We start from the raw sequence: 14,823 nt of genomic DNA, 5'->3' as shown, positions 1-14,823 counted from the left end.
ATAATCCTTGGTACTACTTTAAACAGAAATATTTTCTTTAAGTACTTAAGTAATAACAAAAATGAGTTATAAAGATATTTCACGGATGGGACTACGATTCAAAACTGAAGTGATGAGAGGAACTTTTATCTTACGGATTATGTTATACCACGCTTCCTAGAGGAACTTCTCTAGTCCATTCTGGGTCTATGGGCTGGGATAGAATACGGACAGACAGACCAAGGCTAACTTAAGAGCTAAGCGGAACCTAAAAACCAAGCAACTTAATGCCCACTTGTTACCTATTTTACACTGGTATCACGAGAATTAATGTAAATTTAAGACAAAAGATCTAAATTAGACGTCATTGTACACCTTATTAGGGTTCCGTACCAAAAAGGTACAACAGGAACCCTTATGGTGCGACTCTGTCCGTCTGTCTGTCCGTCTGTCACATTCCTAAATATCTCGAGAACTACTAATGCTATCAACTTGAAATTTGGAATAGTTATGAACATTGTAAACCTCTACAAATAGAAAGTATAATTTTTTTAAATATATTAATTTTAATTGTAGAAAATGGCCAAAATGAAAGGGGGGTAAATTGTAAATTTCAAGTTACTAGGTCAAGTGGGGTATCGTTGGAAAGAGCTCAAATTGAACGTAAATAAGCTATTTTTTATAATTTTTTTGTTGTGGAAAAAAAAAGAATTTTGAAGGAAAATGTAAAAAAAAAATACCGTCCCTCCCCCTTATCTCCGAAGTTTATCCAATAAAGTAAAAACTGTTTAAATCGGTTAACATTATAAAGAATTATCCCTGAAAAACTAGGTCGCGCAAATTAGTTAGCAAATTGACCGGGAGATGGCGCTATACACAATAATACTCATTAGTGCCTATACTTTTGCCTTTCTTCTAGTCAAGTCATTAGAGTTATATGAAAATATGAGATTATTTTTACTAGGTAGTTTGAAAGAAAGTTTGTACGGAACCCTCGGTGGGCGAGTCCGACTCGCACTTGGCCGGTTTTTTTATTTATTTATTATTGCATACGAATTAAAGTGTCATATTTCTTTGCATAGGCACCTATCACGAATAGAATCTATAATACCGAATTAGCAAGTATTTGAAATATAACACTTTCGATAGGTTATGACATCCATGTAATTTTATTTTTTTGCAGTTATATCATGTTGAGCCGAAAACTCCCTGATTCGGCACACGTGACTTCTCGCCACAGCCGACTTGCTCTGTCCTTATTATGCTCACGTGTCGCTGGCCTCGCAACACACAGATTCCGTCTACTTGCTGTCTCGAACTCCACTGTAATACAGTACAGGACACATTAGATGCAACAAAATGCCAGTATATAATGGTTCAAGATGAGAGGTAGCGAAAGTTATTTAGTTAGTCGAGTTCCATTACTTACTAAGCTAGCAAAGGCGAGCAATCGACTCCACGAACCAGCATAACTATCACCTCGAGCTTCACCACATGGAGACTGATCGAAGATAGGTTTATATTCGCACGGCTCTTTCGTTTGATAAACGATGAGAATAGCATCCCGGCGCGGGCGCATACCTATGGCCTATATAAATTTGACACTTCCACGCGACACCACATACCTACCTAATTGTTGCAAGCTCATTATCCCTGTCTACACTGCGTATTATACAATCGTTTATTATGCAATAGATTTATTTAACATTGTCCTGCTGATAATTTATTGGTATTGCAAATCAGCTCCTACGTTTATTGGGTACTTATGATTTACATGCTTATTAATCTTATTATTAGCACTATCTATAAACAGCACCTGAATCATTACGGCGATAATAGGTATGTAACAATAATTACACTTTTATCACACAATTAGTTTTCCCTTAATTTGGCCTGCTGCATGTGCAAATGTTATGTAAAAATATTTTTACTTTACTTATGTCGTATTGGAAAGTAATCTCATTAATAAGTTTTTTTGGATTCACATGAAATGCATGAAGGTTATAAAAATATGTACATATAGCAGATAGGTACATACCTACTTGTACGCAACTCCAAGAATGTGAAATTGTACATGACACTAACCTTGAAAGTTTGGAGGAGATATAGGTGACAATATTTATATTTGTACTAGTTGTTTACATATGCATAGGCGTATCTGGGAAATATCTTAATCAAACACACCAACAAGTCGCACTATTAGCTTTATACCACTTTATCGATAAATTTGTTCTTGATTTATCGTAGCCCATATAGTGAATGCAGCCGTAACCTTGATCTACACTTACTCATATAAAATGTAAATAAAGGTGGGTTTGAAGAAACGTCGAAAGTGTAATCTCAGAGTTAAAAATTATATTTGAATCTCCTTGAACTGGTTCACACGAGTAAAGATGTGTTTACATGAAAGAATTTCTTTACCTGAGTCAGCTGATTTTGCGGCTCCCAAGCCAAACAATTGAACTGTGTGTTTTCAAATAAAAGTGGAAGGATTTGCAGGTGCTCTCTAGCAAATTGTTCCTTGCCAATTCTGGACATGTGAATTGCGTGAAAGTTGTTGCACATCCTTAATGTTACGTCTAAGTTATTCTCGTGAGAAACATTCCAAAGTAGTTAGGTGCTGATTTTGGTCAATGGTTTCATTAGGTGTCTACAGATGCAATGCATATGTAGGTACGTCACGTGCAAAAGGTGTTTTTCTTATGGGAATTTTATTAACATGCCAACCGTGATGTGAGTGATTTGCAGAGATCTTATCCACGTTTTCAATTAATTTATGTAACACTTCCCTGCAGTTATTTATAGAGTTTAGGTGAAAACGACTATAAATACAGGTACCTACATTGCTTTGCTCACTAGCGAGGCCAAAGTAGTCGTAAACAGCGAGTTTTTTTTTTGTGTATTAACAAACGTTTATCGTTGATAGTGCGAGTACCTACTCATTGTAAATACTTATTTGTTAAGTACATATATACTTGTAGATAGTAGATACGCTCAAAATGTAGATAGTTAGATCGGCGTAAACAGAATTACCTACAATGTGTTATTCGTAATTTCAATGACAAGCCAAATTAACATTAACGATTTCAAATGCGACACCTACTTAATTTCAATCAAGTAACGTTTCAAAAGTAATTTAATAGTAAACCTTTGTTCGGACTCTTATTGAAATGCATGTACGAGATGGTTAAATTTATGTAAGCAATTAAAACGGGTGTGTAGGTTGATTTAGGCGCGCATTGTGGTGTCCGCGCCGGCCGCCGGGCTCCGCGGCGGCGCTGCCCTGCACCCATGCTGGAAGACAGATTACAGTACCTACTACAGTAGGTTTAATGGCGACTATTTGCCATGGTATATTAATAGTTTAACTTCAACATTTGCTTAGCATGTGCTATAAAAACCACGGTATTCTTAGCTTGGTTTCCCTAGGTTCGTTTTTCCGTTCTTCCACCGAGGCCCCAAAAACGCGGAGCCCGTAGCATTTACTTTTTTCCCTATACCTAAATAGTATCCACCACCACTGTACCTATCGTACAAAAATAGCTACATAGTGCTTTTTTTGCAAATCATAGTAGATAATATACTGTAGATTAGACTGAAAATCAGCTTAAAAATGATAGGTACATCATATTCATTGCATGAGAATTAATTGTTTCAAGTGTACGAAAAGATTGTCATAAATGAGCAGACAGGCTTAATGACGATATTATGACGTTATTTACTTATTTATTATTAAGGTACGTGTGAAATACAGCAAAATAAACACTTGTCACTCAGCGTGACTGTTACTAATAGACATTTATTAAACGTGAATCAATTGTAAACAATTAAAATGTTTAGAAATGGTATAATTCACCAAACTAACTACTTAGTACTAAACTAAGTAGTAAACTTAACTACTTATTTAGTAGGTAAATGAACGTATGTAGGTACTTAAACATCATAAAAGTAATTACTATTTCGGTTGTACTACTAACAACTAATCTTTTTCAAGGTATCAATAAAGAAACTTGTGGAAAGTATCCACTGAATAGATAAGTAACTTACTAAAATAAAAGATAGGATAAATTAGTATTTTATGCAACAGGCGTTTAAAGGAGGTCAAAAAAGACTAGTGGCGTGGGTAACAATTTAAGGCGAAGCCGAATATTGTTATTAAGACGCCACGAATATTGTTTGAGTCAGTTAAACACCGTTGCATACAATACTTTTTCTACGACCATTCACTTCGTTTTTAATAGTTTACACTGTTTCCTGTATTTTGACGCAAAGGTTTACACTGCCAACTCTGCTGCCCAAAGCCTTCCCGCGCACGCGCGCAGTATCGTTATAACAATGCGTTGCCATGGTTACAGAGCCAAACAATGCGTTTTCAGTTTTTTCGATACTGTGCGCATGCGTGGAAAGCCGGCGGATGCTGGCTTTGGGGAATAGACTTTTATGTAGGGACCATCGACCTACAATAGGGACTGAGCTCACACTTTTTTTGCCATACTAAATTGAACCTTATCACCTGCGCATAAAGGCGTTCTTGACAGACTAGCAAAAGTGTGTCCACATGAGAGGGTCAAAGTTGGGGCTGGTGTCCCTCTCGCACGTGTGACCAGTGTTAAAAAATTACTATAGTAGTAGTATTTTTACCTGTATGATAACTAAGTTTATAAACTTCTTAAATTATTTTCGTATTATATCGAGGCAAGGGTATTAATACCTTGTAACGAATTGGTAAGTCATTGTTATGAAGCCATAAAACCAAAAAATTGCGCAATTATTAAAAACCTTTAATTGGGTATTAGTAGATTTGGTAGTAACTTTGAATATTGACTGGTATCCCCAAATGATGACAGTGATGACGTCATTCAAATGATTTTGATAGTGGTAATAAGTGCGAGAGGGACACCAGCCCCAACTTTAACCTCTCATGTGGACACACTTTTTGGCCTAACAACTCATTCTGGTTTAATTATAATTCTGTGGTAGGGACACGACCCTGTAATTGACGAATAACAGTTCGGGAGTAGAAAATTATATTATAACAGCGATATTTTTTTATCAGGTTATCAAACGAAAAACAAAATGTCGTCAACTAGTGGGTGCTGGGTGCTAGTGGCTATGTTACTACTGTGACTATGATTTTATCTTATCTTATATTAATTGGCTAACATAATACCATTTTAAATAACAAGTACGCAGATTTATTAATATTGAAGCCCGCCTACTGTGGCTGTGCCTAAACAACGTCGCTATCGATGTCGGCCGATCGCGTCGTGTTAATTACTTTCATTAAGGGCAATTGTCCTGCTCGATCGAACTGATCAGTCAGTTTGCCGCCACTCGATATTTCCACCGGCCAGCGCCATTAACCCACCTCTAGCTGATCAAATAGTAAATATTAATACATGTATAGAATGGTCACTCTATTAAGAGTCTTAAAATATGAACTTTTGCCTGAAAATGTGAATCCCTGTTGAAGTCGTAAAGGCTACGTTATAAACTGATGACGCAATTAAATTAAGACACATACATACGTAGTACGTAAATAAAAAATCCATTGATGGCGCTAGTCCGTCCATCTACCACTTTGTAGTGATGGAGCTATGACCACTCTGACGATTATTTATTTAATTTTATCAAAAAAGAGACATACGATTATGACATGAATGTTATGAATTTACTAAACTTAGTTTGCAAACGATGAATTGGATTGTGTTGTTATATTATGTAGTTGGTAATTGGTAAGCACTTTTATACAGATGATTATAACCTTTTTCTACTACCGAACTCATTCGCAGATTCGTCATTTGCAGGGCCGTGCATAGATCTTTAAAACCCTACATAAAAGTCTATTCCTCAAAGCCAGCGTCCGCCTGCTTTCCGCGCATGCGCGCAGTATCGAAAAAACTGAAAACGCATTGTTTGGCTCTGTAACCATGGCAACGCATTGTTATAACGATACTGCGCGCGTGCGCGGAAACGCTTTGGGCAGCTGAGCTGACAGTGCAAACCTTTACGTCAAAATACAGGATACAGTGTGAATTTCACGAAAGTTATTCAAGAAAACTAAGTGCATGGTCGTAGAAAAAGTATTCTATGCAACGGTGTTTAACTGAGTCAAAAAATACTCGTGGCGTCTTAATAACAATCCCATAAAAAACATAAATGTGAAATGAGAGTCAAGTTCAATAATATGCAACCTATGCAACGAAAAAAGAAGTGAAATCTAAATGAGTGCCAAGTTCTATGGTCCGTCCTGAAATTTATTTATAACAACATAAAATATCATTTAAAAAAAGGGTTTAAAAAAAGGGCGGGTTTAGAAAAAATCCAAATTTACCATTTTCTGATTTTTTCCCGTGTTTTACCTAATTACCTGTCTGCAGGCCAAATTTGAACTTTCCAGGTCATCTGGAACTGGATTAGAATTTATGTCTATAGGTATATATTATATGATTAAAATGACGATTTTTGGACGTTTGTCTTGTGTTATTATCAAAATAACCGTTTGAGATGTGTTTATGAAATTTGACGCACATGTCTCAATATATGAGCCAAATTTAACACGTTTATGTAAAATAGTTTTTGAGTTATGAGGGGGTCAAAAGTGGCTCCAATTGGTTTTTGTAATATAACACACGGTACTGCTCGCCAGTTCTGTTACTTGAACTTGGCTTGACACGCTGCCGCATGTCTAGATTTTCGGCTTCGCCTCAAATTGTTACCCACGCCACTCGTCTTTTTTGACTAAAATACTATTTTTTGTTTACAATACTATTTACCTGTTGCATAAAATACTATTTTTTGTAGATCTCCTCATATAATTTTATGCAAAATGTCTCAAATAAAAATTATAATAAAAACGTAAAAACCGGCCAAGAGCGTGTCGGGCCACGCTCAGTGTAGGGTTCCGTAGTTTTCCGTATTTTTCTCAAAAACTACTGAACCTATCAAGTTCAAAACAATTTTCCTAGAAAGTCTTTATAAAGTTCTACTTTTGTGATTTTTTTCATATTTTTTAAACATATGGTTCAAAAGTTAGAGGGGGGGGGACGCACTTTTTTTTCCTTTAGGAGCGATTATTTCCGAAAATATTAATATTATCAAAACACGATCTTAGTAAACCCTTATTTATTTTTAAATACCTATCCAACAATATATCACATGTTGGGGTTAGAATGAAAAAAATATATCAGCCCCACTTTACATGTAGGGGGGGTACCCTAAAAAAACATTTTTTTCCATTTTTTATTTTTGCACTTTGTTGGCGTGATTGATATACATATTGGTACCAAATTTCAGCTTTTTAGTACTTACGGTTACTGAGATTATCCGCGGACGGACGGACGGACGGACGGACGGACGGACGGACGGACGGACGGACGGACGGACGGACGGACGGACAGACAGACATGGCGAAACTATAAGGGTTCCTAGTTGACTACGGAACCCTGAAAAGGTATCTTAAAATGGGATTTGTGTTAAGGACCTATTACGTAAAGGTTGGTACTTAACACAAATTACAGTGACACGAATAATATGCAAAAATTTCAATAGATGTAGGTACATATCTACGCAAGTCCTAATCTTCGTCGTCCAACGACGCAACAGCGATTAGCTACGTGAGTTGTGTCGGCTGCTTATCTCAGGCATAATTGAGGTCTAGGGTTACTTTATGACATTGTAGGTTATTTCACAACCGGCCGATGCAGGTGAATGGCTCAGTGCGCTTGCGCACCCGCCTTAACGTATTATCTACACCCGATTGGTACACATTCAAATATTTGACTTTTTTATAAGATTAAAACATTGTTTTGATGACTAATATTAAATATACGCAAATGTTGAAATGAAATGCACGTTCGTCATACTTGTAGGCAATATGTGGCACCCCTGATGTCCCTGATATTGAATTACTTACCCATTATATGTAAAATAATGTTAAATATTTTCTAAGCTCAAAATGCATACAATTTCATAAGTGTTTAAAAAGCTTAAATCTTATAGGTATTGACAGACACTCAAAAATCCCTTCATAACATACGAGTACCTAAGTGTCTTTTTGTTTTGATGACCTACTTACCCACTATTCGTTACTAATTATTTATTTATTTATTTATTTAAACTTTATTGCACAAATTTACAAAAAAAGAGTACAAATGGCGGACTTAACGCCTTGAGGCATTCTCTACCAGTCAACCATTGGGCTAAACAGAAAGCTTAGTTTGGTGCAGGATTTTAAAAATTAAATAAGAAAACACAAGTCAGTATTCATACTTATCGCAATAAACCTACTTATATACATATAATAAATACATATTCCGAATAAAATAAAATAAATATTAAACACAAATATATATTATACATAAATATATATTATACATACATATATATAATAATTTCGTACCTAGTGTGAGACTTAATACAAATACTTAGTCACGAATGTTTTCAAATAGATGCTTACGCAACTTGGTTTTAAACGTAAGTTTGCTCTGAGATTGTCTGATAGGCAAAGGGAGAGCATTCCACAGACGAATCGCTTGACAGGTAAATGAGTCTGACAAGAAGCCAGTCCGATGTGGGAGTACAGCTAGCTTGAGAGTACGAGAGTCACGAAGCACACAACCGGGGCGGGCTCTTATAAACTCAAATTTGGAACTGAGATAAGTGGGTGCTGCTGGATCAAATAAAATTGAATACAGGGTACATAAGATTCGCAATGACCTGCGTTCACGAATTGGGAGCCATTGAAGTTTTTGGCGAAAGGGAGAGACGTGGTCATATTTGCGGAGGTTAAACACGAATCTGATGCAGTTGTTAAGAAGACGATCAAGTTTAGACAGTGAGGCTTGTGTAATGTTAGTGCAACACACATCAGCGTAGTCAATAATAGGAAGTATTAAGGACTGAACAAGTAAGGTTTTCGTACTAGCCGGCAAAAGTTTTTATGTCTGTAAAGCGCCCGTAATGTATTAGTCACCTTGCGACTGACGTCAGCCACATGTGGCTCCCATGTCAAACCATTGTCTAAGATTAAGCCAAGATCCTTAACTTGCGATGACAAGGGAATCACGGTGTTCTCGTAAACAATGGGTGTGACCAGTAACAAATCAGTTGTTGAAATCAAACGGGGGCTTCCCAAAACAATGGCTTGACATTTGTCCGGATTAACAGCAATCCCGAAATCACGGGACCATACCGCGATACGGTTAAGGTCTTCATTTATTTTTGCAACAGCACATCCAACGTCTTTGGTACTCGTTTGCGTATAAAGCTGCAAGTCATCGGCATACAAATGGTAGGAGCAGCTAAGGTTGTTAGTGATCAAATTAATAAAAATAGAGAAGAGAAGGGGAGAAAGTATACCACCCTGTGGAACGCCTGAAGTAAGCTCTAGCCAGTCAGAAAAGGACTGAACAGCGCGAACTACCTGCCGACGATCCTGGAGGTAGGATGAAAACCACTCAGCGACTGATGACGCGATGTTTAAATGTTTTAGCGCAGCAAGTAAAAGCTCATGGTTAACAGCATTAAAGGCATTGGAAAAATCGATTAAAACCAGTACAGTTAGCACAGAGTTCTCCATGCCCTGCCTCACATCCTCAACCACCTTCAGAAGAGCAGTCGAAGTACTGTGCCCAGGGCGAAAGCCAGACTGGAAAGGCGACAATAGTTGTAAGTAATTAATATTTCTCGACAGTTTAAAATTGATACCTACCTATACCTTCGAATATGATTTACTGTCCACATGCTAAACAAACAAACCCCTAAGAGCATTCATTCAGGAAAGCTATAATAAGAGGGGTGTGTATAATTACACTTCGCAGGGATAAATGTTACAGTTTGAAGCTGGGCTTAATTGATATTCGGAGAGATCGGAAGCGCGGGCGGCGCCGGTGGCAGTGGCTCGCTTCCAGCACACAGATTACTCGCAGTACGACCGTTGGCTGTTGCGTTTGTTCGTACCGTGCATTTTCACATTATGCGGTCCAATAAATCGGGTATAGGATCAATATCCTACATGTTAAAGGAGTCCTTAACATTTGCCTTTGACAAGGTGAGCAACATCTTCTGGGTGAGCGAGCACCATCGTAGGCCACATCTTTGCCTTTGTCTAGTGTCGAGTCTGTGGCCAAGAGTAAGCTCATTTACAAAAACATCCTTCCTAAATCCGATATCGGTTAGTGTAAAAACGCTACAACTACAACATAACAAAACATTAACAATGTTATGTTGTCCTTGTGACCAATGTGTATCGACATATTGAGTTATTTATTGATCTTATATAATTACCTATGCATTATAATATTTATAATTGGATTTACTAGATATATTTAGATATATGTATACCGAGTAGTATACTGACGTGCATTTAAAAATCGTTCGTAGTAACTAATAAGAGTAATAAGGTTATCAATCTATGATCTATGATCAATTCCTATCCATTCCTACTGTAATATTCTCTCCACTACAGCACAAGTAAGGAGCGGAGAACAATAAACTATATTTCTCGATAGGCGATTAACATAATCATTTCGCCGAGCACTAATCGAATGGCCGCGAGCCGCGCCACGTGCGCTTACGGCCATTACGGACCAGCGCTGATAATGATAATAGTATGTTTTACACTAATAACATGCCCAGCATTTGAAGATAACAATTCCATGTGTCTACGGTTGATATCGTTTAAACTCAGTCATTCAAAACTATGATTACCGTTCGTGTTTATGAAACAAAATAGATATAATTAGGTAAGTATTAATTGTTGATAGAAACGCCACGAGAAATCTGCCCTCACGCACAACCGTATATGGGTTTAATGGAAAACCAATTCGAATTTGTGTTTTGCATGAGGAAACGGTAAGCGATTCAATTAGATTTTGAATATCTGATACGGTTGCTATACTTGCTATGTGGAATGGTGATGGGGTAGAATTGTACCTAACCTATCTGAAGTGTATTAGGAACATGACACGACAATCAAGGCATGTCAAATGCTGCAACATTGCCTACCCTGCCTAACATTGCCTAGCTCGAAAAATGGTGTTGGTGAAGTTGTTTCAGCTTAGGCAAGAATGCAATATACATAGACAGACGGATTCTCTTCTCTACAATTCATCAAATTCATCAATATCAATAGAATTATTTTTAAGATTTTTCTGAGTTATGTGCATATGTCTATGTAAGTGCATACCTAATTGTATGATTTTAATTGAATATTATATGTGTATTTTATGCTTTTGCCCGCGGCTTCACCCGCATTAAATTCGAAAATTGCGGAATGCTCCATACAAACTTCTACCCCCTATTTTAGGGGTTAGAATGAAACAAAAAGTAGCCTATGTCACTCTCCATTCCTTCAACTGTCTCCACTTAAAAAATCACGTCAACACGTGGCTCACTTTTGCCGTGAAAGACTGAGAAACAAACAGACACGCACACTTTCCCATTTATAATATTAAGTATGGATTTATATAACCTGAACCTGACAATAGTCATTTCGGAAATATACGAAAAAGTCTCAAGAAAAAGACTAAAATCTCAATTAACTATGAGCAATAACCAATACAAAGATAGAACGTTAATGACACAGAAGTCAGAAGCCTTATAAACCTATCTGATCTAAGCCTCAAGACGGCGGCAACTGTACAGTTACTTCGGTTTTATTTCAATTAGATTAGAATCTTGTACTTACCTATCTTAATTACTTAATAACATCTTAACTTCTACAAATACCATTACATTGCAATTCTAAAACACGTAACTTGACGTTAAAAGCAATATAAATTTACATAATTTGAACGCGCACGCCATATAGTGACGGCATCCATTGATACAGAGGAGGCAGGGACGGGTCGAGGGAGGGGAGGGAGGCCGCAGTAGCCATACCGTAATTTCGTGAGTCAGCCCGTCGCTCCAGTGGCGCAATTGGTTAGCGCACGGTACTTATAAGACAGTGCTCGTGAGTAATGCCGGGGTTGTGAGTTCGAGCCTCACCTGGAGCATAGTTTTTTGCTACACGAATTCGGTGGGATACGTCTTGAATATTGATTTTTATTTTTTTTATAAGGTTATCCTATTTAAATAAAGTATTTAAAAAATAAATACACTAAAAAATATATGGGCTTGTTATATTTTGTATCGAATTTAGTAACTATTATATTATATTTTTTTGCAATAAAAAGATTAACAGTAAATTCACTAATGAACATTTTAATTAAACATGAAATTTAATAAATAAAAGTATGTAAATACATATGCCTTAATCTGAATTGAATTGTGAAAATTATTATTTATAAACATTTTACATATTTAAAAATAAAAGAAAAAAACAACAATTTAATCCTCTTGGCGGCGGTCATATATTAATATGACGTGTGTAAATATTTTTTTAATTAAAGACCCAACAAGCACTGGAAAATGAAGTATAAAAATTTTAATGTAAGTAGGTACATATATATGTATAAATTTGGTATAAATAAACGAAATAAATTAATATATGTATTAGAGAGTTCGCAATATGAACGCTACTTATATATATATATATATATATATATATATATTAAATATGATTAGGGACTTACTATCAAATAATATACATAATATGTATGTAAAATAGGTAGGTACAGTCACCGGCATAAATAAGTGATGATTTCTGTAGGTACCTTGTCGCTTTTAATCGGTTGACAATTTCGTAGGACATATCAAACAATATGTAAAGTAATGTGACAAGGTATAGAGCATAAAGATCGTGTTAAATAGAAGTAGCATTTCATATACATACTAGGGTTCTTAGACTTCTTAGTCGTTAATAAGGAGAATGCATATTATATGTACAGCATTAAGACGATACAGGAGGGGTCAATTCTCCATACAAACGCTTTCGACTATTTCCTTCCTGCTACGCGACGCTAGAGCCAATCAAAAATGTCCAAAAACGGCCTTTTTCATAATGGCGCAAAAAGAGGTGTGATACTCAAGATTGGTAACAATTAGCCAAAAAAACTAAACGGTCCGACACAGATTATTTCATTTTTGTTCAGATTCATTACGATTGATTAAGTTTTAAAGGAGGAAACAGTCGAGAGCGGAACCTCGATTTTAAAGATTTTTTCGCAATATCTTTTAACTGAGTTGTTCTTAATGGACAATTTTTTTTCGATCTAGTTAACAACACTAGTATATTTAACTATAATTTTTAAGAAAAAAAAAACCGTCGCCTTTCGGGTTCTGGTGAAAGCTACTTGCGAATGTTGGATTATGTAGAAATGTGTAAGTATTTTTTAAAACTGCTTTTAATGCTTTAATTATTAGATGGAAACACAAATGAATATACGTATAACGTTAAGGTTTGAGGAGTTTCCTCAATTCCTCATGAATCCGATTATATTATAAGAAATCGAAGCTTGACAAACTTTGACTTCAAAACATATGCTTAACAAACATAACTAAATAAATGTCACTGTTCTGAACTTAAATGCATGCTTTTCTTACAAAAATACCAAAGTCACTATGAGTGTGCCGTTCAGGTTTGAGGAGTTTGGTTCTGGCCATCATCAGCAGTTCCACTGCACCAAATGTCACTGTTCTGGACGAAAGTGCATGCTGTTCTTATAAAAATACCAAAGTCACTATAAGTATGCCGTTCAGATTTGAGGAGTTCGGTTCTGACCATCATCAGAAATTCCACTGCACCAAATGTCACTGTTCTGGATGAAAGTGCATGCTGTTCTTATAAAAATGGCAAAGTCACTATAAGCGTGCCGTTCAGATTTGAGGAGTTTGGTTCTGGCCATCATCAGCAGTTCCACTGCACCAAATGTCACTGTTCTGAACGAAAGTGCATGATGTTCTTATAAAAATACCAAAGTCACTATAAGCGTGCCGTTCAGATTTGAGGAGTTCGGTTCTGACCATCATCAGAAATTCCACTGCACCAAATGTCACTGTTCTGGACGAAAGTGCATGCTGTTCTTATAAAAATGGCAAAGTCACTATAAGCGTGCCGTTCAGATTTGAGGAGTTTGGTTCTGGCCATCATCAGCAGTTCCACTGCACCAAATGTCACTGTTCTGAACGAAAGTGCATGATGTTCTTATAAAAATACCAAAGTCACTATAAGCGTGCCGTTCGGATTTGAGGAGTTCGGTTCTGACCATCATCAGAAATTCCACTGCACCAAATGTCACTGTTCTGGACGAAAGTGCATGCTGTTCTTATAAAAATGGCAAAGTCACTATAAGCGTGCCGTTCAGATTTGAGGAGTTTGGTTCTGGCCATCATCAGCAGTTCCACTGCACCAAATGTCACTGTTCTGAACGAAAGTGCATGATGTTCTTATAAAAATACCAAAGTCACTATAAGCGTGCCGTTCAGATTTGAGGAGTTCGGTTCTGACTATCATCAGAAATTCCACTGCACCAAATGTCACTGTTCTGGACGAAAGTGCATGCTGTTCTTATAAAAATGGCAAAGTCACTATAAGCGTGCCGTTCAGATTTGAGGAGTTTGGTTCTGGCCATCATCAGCAGTTCCACTGCACCAAATGTCACTGTTCTGGACGAAAGTGCATGCTGTTCTTATAAAAATACCAAAGTCACTATAAGCGTGCCGTTCAGATTTGAGGAGTTCGGTTCTGACCATCATCAGAAATTCCACTGCACCAAATGTCACTGTTCTGGACGAAAGTGCATGCTGTTCTTATAAAAATGGCAAAGTCACTATAAGCGTGCCGTTCAGATTTGAGGAGTTTGGTTCTGGCCATCATCAGCAGTTCCACTGCACCAAATGTCACTGTTCTGAACGAAAGTGCATGATGTTCTTATAAAAATACCAAAGTCACTATAAGCG

At 36.8% G+C, this 14,823-nt stretch overlaps 1 non-coding gene across 1 annotated transcript; it reads left to right on the top strand.

Annotated features, from left to right (window-relative positions):
- Positions 1 to 11,886: 11,886 nt before the first annotated feature.
- Positions 11,887 to 11,978, top strand: Trnai-uau. The gene is given in 2 exon segments: positions 11,887 to 11,924; positions 11,943 to 11,978. It is a non-coding gene; the product is annotated as a tRNA-Ile (tRNA).
- The last annotated feature ends 2,845 nt before the right edge of the window (positions 11,979 to 14,823 follow it).

This window comes from Leguminivora glycinivorella, chromosome 6, assembly GCF_023078275.1.
Source record: "Leguminivora glycinivorella isolate SPB_JAAS2020 chromosome 6, LegGlyc_1.1, whole genome shotgun sequence".
NCBI classification, from domain to species: Eukaryota; Metazoa; Arthropoda; class Insecta; order Lepidoptera; family Tortricidae; genus Leguminivora; species Leguminivora glycinivorella.
Note: the sequence above shows the minus strand (reverse complement) of the source record. Positions and strands in the feature narration are given on the sequence as shown.